The following is a 6,728-nucleotide window of genomic DNA, read 5'->3' as shown; positions in this document are numbered from 1 at the left end:
CAATAACTAAGCAGTACTTGAGAGAAGTGCTGAGCAGTGAAAAAAGAAATAGCAAGTAAATGAAACGACCCTCAACAAACAGGTGAACAAACTGTAGAAATCAATGACATGAAAATGGACTGCTTTCCTCTCCTCATCGAATTTAGTTGTCTGTTTGTTTCTCCTCCCTTTTGCTGGCTGCTAGCATTCCAGAAGTACACGTGTCACAGAACAGCCCTGCATAGTCACCACATTGTCTGTGAAATAACCCATTTGTTAAGTTCAAGAATGGTATCCATTGCCCTCTAGATAATGGATAAATTCCTGACTGTTGCCTTCGAAGTTGTCCTTTGAAGGACTCGCTCCACTTACTCGTTTTTATCGTGAGGCCATCAACACTATTCTGGCCAAGCTTTCTCTATTGAGTTGATTCACAGTGAATTCCTCCACTACTGACTCTAGTTCTGTTTCTGAAACTTTTTACACACATGCTCCTGCCTCTTTCAGTTTCAACAAATTCTTTCCTTTCACTCAAAGCGCAGGTAGGCCTCCTCCGAAGCTTCCCATAGTCAGTTTTTTTTTCAAGGAAATCCCTGAGGAAGTCAGGACTCTTGAGACTATAAATGTGTTTGTCTTTATGAAGGGGATGGGGGAATGATTCTCCTATTAGATGTGTAAGCTTCTTGAGTATTGGGGTCCTTTTACAAACTTGCCAGTTAGATGTTCAGTCCATAACCAAGAGACTCATTGATAGACTAAGAAATGGGAGTCCTAAATTTTACAACCTGGGATGCAGCAGGGCTCTTACATAGTTTCACAGATATTGTGAACATTTTTTTTCAATATGGAATGTAGAATTATTTCTATATAGCTATTTATATGTCATGCATGGGTCCCTATCACAAAACAAGGACGACAATCTCTCTAAATTAAAGCAAAAGTATTAGAAAGAAGGAATGGTTTTATTTATTTATTTTTCTTGTTAAACAATTTACTTAAAGTCTGAAACTGAGAGCAGAGAAAGCGTTGTTTTGTTTTGTTATTTTAAACAATTCATTTGAAATCTGGAACTGAGAGCCTCGGGTTAGAAATGAATAGATGCTAAAGAATATGTGATCTATTTTATTAGCGCATTCCCAGGCCAAACTTGAACTAACAAATAATGGTGTGAGGGCCAGGTATGGTGGTTCACGCCTGTAATCCCAGCAATTTGGGAGGCTGAGGCAGGCAGATTATGAGGTCAGGAGATCGAAACCATCCTGGTTAACATGGTGAAACCCCATCTCTACTAAAAATACAAAAAATTAGCTGGGCATGGTGGCGGGCACCTGTAGTCCCAGCTACTCGGGAGACTGAGGCAGGAGAATGGCTTGAATCTGGGAGGCAGAGTTGCAGTGAGTGGAGATGGTGCCACTGCACTCCAGGCTGGGTGACAGAGCGAGACTCCATCTCAAAAAAAGTAAATAAATAAATAAATAATAATAATAATAAGAAGAATGGTGTGGCCTTGAAAAATTACTTAATTTCTTTGAGCCTTAGTTTCTTCAATGCTATACAGGGCTAATATCACCTAACTCTATGGTGAATGAGAATGAAACAAAGTAACTCATATAGCCCTCTTCTTAGCACGTATCACAAACCAAAAAAATACAACGTTTGTGATTGTCTCTCCTCTCTCTCTTTCTAGTTAGTTTGTACATGTGCTACATATAGAAACCACATATTTTGACTTTTACATATTACTAGAAGAGTATTAAGTTTGGAAAATAAAATAGAAATAAATACAGGAAAGAAAAAGAAATCTCCATGGGTGATTAAATACTCACTCAAAAAGGTGAAAAATTGAAGTTTTACTTTAAAATAAGATTTTCTAGCTGACAGCCTGGATGTAACCCACTAAAATACATAAGATACAGGAAAATAAATACTCACAACAATCCTGAAAACTATAGCTGCCTGTCACTCTATTGTGAAAATCTGGACAACATATTTAGTAACATTAAGACTGATAAAACTATACTGAAACATAGAATTGATAGCCCTGTCTTGGTATAATTTAGAAAGAAGCACCCTTATTTTCTTGAAAGTTGTCTGCAGCACATTTAATCTCTCTCCTCATACTCAATTTCCTGATTCAGAAACACAAGGTTATTGCCAAGCAAAACAACTCTAAAGGTGCCGGGTTTTTGTTGTTGTTTGTTTGCTTGCTTGCTTGTTTTTTGTTTGTTTGTTTGAAGTAGCTAGCATTCCGGTAAAATATAACCTGGCAGCATAGTAGCCACAATAAATATGTGATGATTAATACTGAGTGTCAACTTGATTGAATTGAAGGATGCAAAGTACTGATCCTGGATGTGTTTATGAGGACACCCTCTGCCAAAGGAGAGGAAATAAACCATGCACTGCCTGAAGAAACAGAGATGGCCTCCCCTAAGGCAGTTGCCAGGCAAGATAATGTTGATTCTTTTCAGTAGCCACCCCCAATACCACATTTGCTTCTAGACCTATAACTAAAGTCCCTGTGGGCCCCTAGAGGTGAGGTTGAGAGTGTGACCCATGAGGAGGTTTGCTACACTTGAAAATAACCGTTTGAGTTTTCTAATTTATATAAACAGGAATCTGGAGAACAGGCATGGGAATGGATATTAAGGGTGTGGGATAATGGTGGAAGGAACACAGAGTTGGATCCGGCTGAATTTATTGATTTGGGCCCACTAACAAGGGGCCCTGCTTTTAATGTTGCAGCTTGGGGAGTGAAAAAAGGTTCTAATAGTTTATTTTCTTGGTTAGATGAAATGTGGATTAAAAGATGGCTCCTGTGAACAAGCTGGGAATGCCTGATCTCCCTTGGTTTAATGTGGATGAAGGGATCCAAGGGCTTAGGGAGATTGGGATGGTGTAGTGAGTTAGTCACTTTAGACCTACTCATCCCAGCTGGGAGGGTGCAGAAGATATACCCTTGACCAATGTCTTCGGAAATAGATTTGTGAGGGCAGCACCTGGATTTTTGAAGAGCCCGTAATTGCTCCTCTCTCTATGTAAGATCTAACAGTGGGAACCACAGTCACTCAACTACAAAATTTAAATACAATTGGAATAATTGGATCCCCAGGTGGCAGGGGCCAAGTGGCAGCACTCAACCATCAAAGGCAAGGTGCACATAGCTACTGTAATGGACAACAGAAGCAAAACAGCAATCAGAATAGTGTGACTCATGTAGAGCTCTGGCATTGGCTAATTAATCACAGTGTTCCTAGAAGTGAAATTGATAGGAAGCCTACTACATTCCTACTTAATTTATAAAAGCAGAAAACTTCCAGGTTGAATGGACAAAAGACTAATTTTAATTATAAAAAACAGAGAATCACAGCCCTTCAATCAATTTCCAGAATGGAGCCAGTTTACAAACCCAGAACCCACTGAATGAAAGGGATATTGGGTCCCCTTGAGGAAGGACCCCACTTCCTTACCAATGATTTATGTTGTTAATCTTTCTCCCCTGCTTCTCCAAGGAGATCTCTGGCCTTTTACCAGGATAACTCTTCATTGGAGAAACAGAAATGATCAGACATTGCAGGGACTACTGGACACTGCCTCTGAACTGATGCTGATTCCAGAGGACACAAAACATTGTGGTCCTCCAGTTAAAGTAGGAGCTTATGGAGGTCAGGTAATTAATGGAGTTTTAGCTCAGATCCGACTTACAGTGGGTCCAGTGAGTTCAGGGGCTCATCCTGCGGTCATTTACCCAGTGTCAGAATGCATAATTGGCATAGGCATACTTAGCAGCTGGCAGAATCCCTATATTGGCTCCCTGATTGGTAGGGTGAGGACTATTATGGTGGGAAAGCCACCCTAATGAAAGCCATTAGACCTGCCTTTAACTAGAAAAATAGTAAATCCAGAACAATATCGCACCCCTGGAGGGATTGTGGAGATTAGTGCCACCATCAAGGACTTGAAAGATGCAGTGATGGTGATTCCCACCACATCCCTGTTCAACTCTCCCATTTGGCCTGTGCAGAAGACAGATGGATCTTGGAGAATGACAGTGGATTATCATAAGCTTAACCAAATGGTGACTCCAATGGCAACTGCTGTACCAGATGTGGTTTCATTGCTTGAGCAAATTAACACATCTGCTGGTACCTGGTATGCAGCCATTGACTTGGCAAATGCCTTTTTCTTCATTCCTGTCCATAAGGCCCACCAGAAGCAATTTGCCTTCAGCTGGAAAGGCCAGCAATACACCTTTACTGTCCTACCTCAGGGGTATATCAGCTCCACCACTTGTGTCATAATCTTATTCAGAGAGACATTGGTTAATTTTTCCCTTTCTCAAGATATCACACTGGTCCATGACATTGGTGACATTATGCAGATTGGATCCAGTGACCAAGAAGTAGCAAACACACTGGACTTATTGGTGAGACATTTGTGTGCCAAAGTATGGGAAATAAATCCGACTAAAATTCAGGGAACTTATATCTCTGTAAAATTTCTAGGGGTCCAGTGGTGTGGAGCCTGTTGAGATATTCTTTCTAAGGTGAAGGATAAGTTGCTGTACTTGGCCCTACCTACAGCCAAGAAAGAGACACAACGCCTAGTGGGCCTATCTGGATTTTGGAGGCAACACATTTCTCATTGGTTGTGTTACTCATACCTATTTACTGAGTGACCCAAAAGGCTGCCAGTTTTGAGTGGGATCTAGAACAGGAGAAGGCTCTGCAACAGGTCCAGGCTATTGTGCAAGCTGCTCTACCACTTGGGGTATATGACCCAGCAGATCCAATGGTGCTTGAGGTGTCAGTGGCAGATAAGGATGCTGCTTGAAGCTTTTGGCAGGCCCCCATAGGTGAATCACAGTGTTGGCCTCTAGGATTTTGGAGCAAGGCCCTGCCATCTTCATCAGATAGCTGCTCTCCCTTGAAAAGACAGCTCTTGGCCTGTTACTGGGCTTTGGTGTAAACTGAACACTTGACTATGGCTCCTCCAGTCACCATGTGACCTGAACTGCTTATCATGAAGTAGATGCTTTCTGACCCATCTAGCCATAAAGTGGGTTGTGCACAGTAGCATTCCATCATCAAATGGAAGTGGTATGTATGTGATCAGACTCGAGCAGGTCCTGAAGGCACAAGTAAGTTACATGAGGAAGTGGCTCAAATGTCCATGGTCTCCACTCCTGCCATCCTGCCTTCTCTCCCCAGCCTGCACCGATGGCCTCATGAGGAGTTCCCTATGATCAGTTAACAAAGAAAGAGAAGACTAGGGCCTGGTTCACAGATGGTTCTGCAAAATATGCAGGCACCACCCAAAAGTGGACAGCTGCAGCACTGAAGCCCCTTTCCAGTACATCCCTGAAGGACAGTGGTGAAAGAAAATCTTCCTGGTGGGCAGAACCTCAAGCAGTGCACCTGGTTGTGCACTTTGCATGGAAGGAGACATGTCCAGATGTGCATATATATACTAATTCATGGGCTGAAGCCAATGGTTTGGTTGGATGGTCAGGGACTTGGAAAGAGCATGATTGGAAAATTGGTGACAAAGAAATCTGGGGAAGAAGTATGTAGATGGACCTCTCTGAGTGGTCAAAAACTGTGAAGATATTGTATCCCATGTGAGTTCTCACCAAAGGGTGACCTCAGCAGAGGAGGATTTTAATAATCAAATGGACAGGATGACCCATTCTGTGGACACCACTCACCGTCTTTCCCCAGCCACCCCTGTCATTGCCCAATGGAGCAATGAACAAAGTGGCCATGGTGGCAGGGATGGAGGTTAATACGGGCTCAGCAACATGGACATCTACTCACTAAGACTGAGCTGGCTACAGCCACTGCTGACTGCCCAATTTGCCAGCAGTAGAAACCAACACTGAACCCTCGATGTAGCACCATTCCTCGGGGTGATCAACCAGCTACCTGGTGGCAGGTTGATTATATTGTACTTCATCCATCATGGAAAGGGAAGAAGTTTGTTCTCACTGGAATAGACGCTTACCCTGGATATGGGTTTGCCTATCCTGCATGCAATGCTTCTGCCAAGACCACCATCTGTGGATTCATGGACTGCTTTATCCACCGTCATGGTATTCCACACAACAATGCCTCTGACCAAGGCCCTCACTTTATGGCTAAAGAAGGGTGGCAGTAGGCTCATGCTTGTAGAATTCACTGGTCTTACCATGTTCTCCATCATCCTGAAGCAGCTGGATTGATAGAATTGTGGAATGGCCTTTTGAAATCACAATTCCAATGCCAACTAGGTGAGAGTACTTTGCAGGGCTGAGGAAAAATTTTCCAGAAGGCCGTGTATGATCCGAATCAGCTCCCTGTATATGGTACTGTTTCTCTCATAGCCAGGATTCGTGGGTCCAGGAATCAAGAGGTGAAAGTGGAAGTGGCGCCACTCACCATCACCCCTAGTGATCCAGTAGCAAAATTTTTGCTTCCTGTTCCTGTGGCATTAGGTTCTGCTGGCCCATAGATCTTAGTTCCAGAGGGAGGAACACTCCAGAGGGAGGAATGGAGACACAACAACAATTCCATTAAACTGGAAATTAAGATTGCCACCTGGACACTTTGGGCTCCTCCTACCTTTAAATAAACAGGCTAAGAAGGGAGTTACAGTGTTGGCTGGGGTGGTTGATCCAGACTATCAAGATGAAATCAGTCTACTGCTACACAATGAAAGTAAAGAAGAGTATGCATGGAATACATGAGATCCAGTAGGGTGTCTCTTAGTAT

The 6,728-nt window shown here is 42.8% G+C and overlaps 1 pseudogene; it reads left to right on the top strand.

The window, feature by feature from the left end:
- The first annotated feature begins 3,451 nt into the window (after positions 1 to 3,451).
- LOC139357287 (uncharacterized) lies at positions 3,452 to 6,468 on the top strand (annotated as a pseudogene).
- Positions 6,469 to 6,728: the final 260 nt, after the last annotated feature.

Source organism: Macaca nemestrina, chromosome 11 (genome assembly GCF_043159975.1).
Source record: "Macaca nemestrina isolate mMacNem1 chromosome 11, mMacNem.hap1, whole genome shotgun sequence".
NCBI lineage: Eukaryota > Metazoa > Chordata > Mammalia > Primates > Cercopithecidae > Macaca > Macaca nemestrina.
Note: the sequence above shows the minus strand (reverse complement) of the source record. Positions and strands in the feature narration are given on the sequence as shown.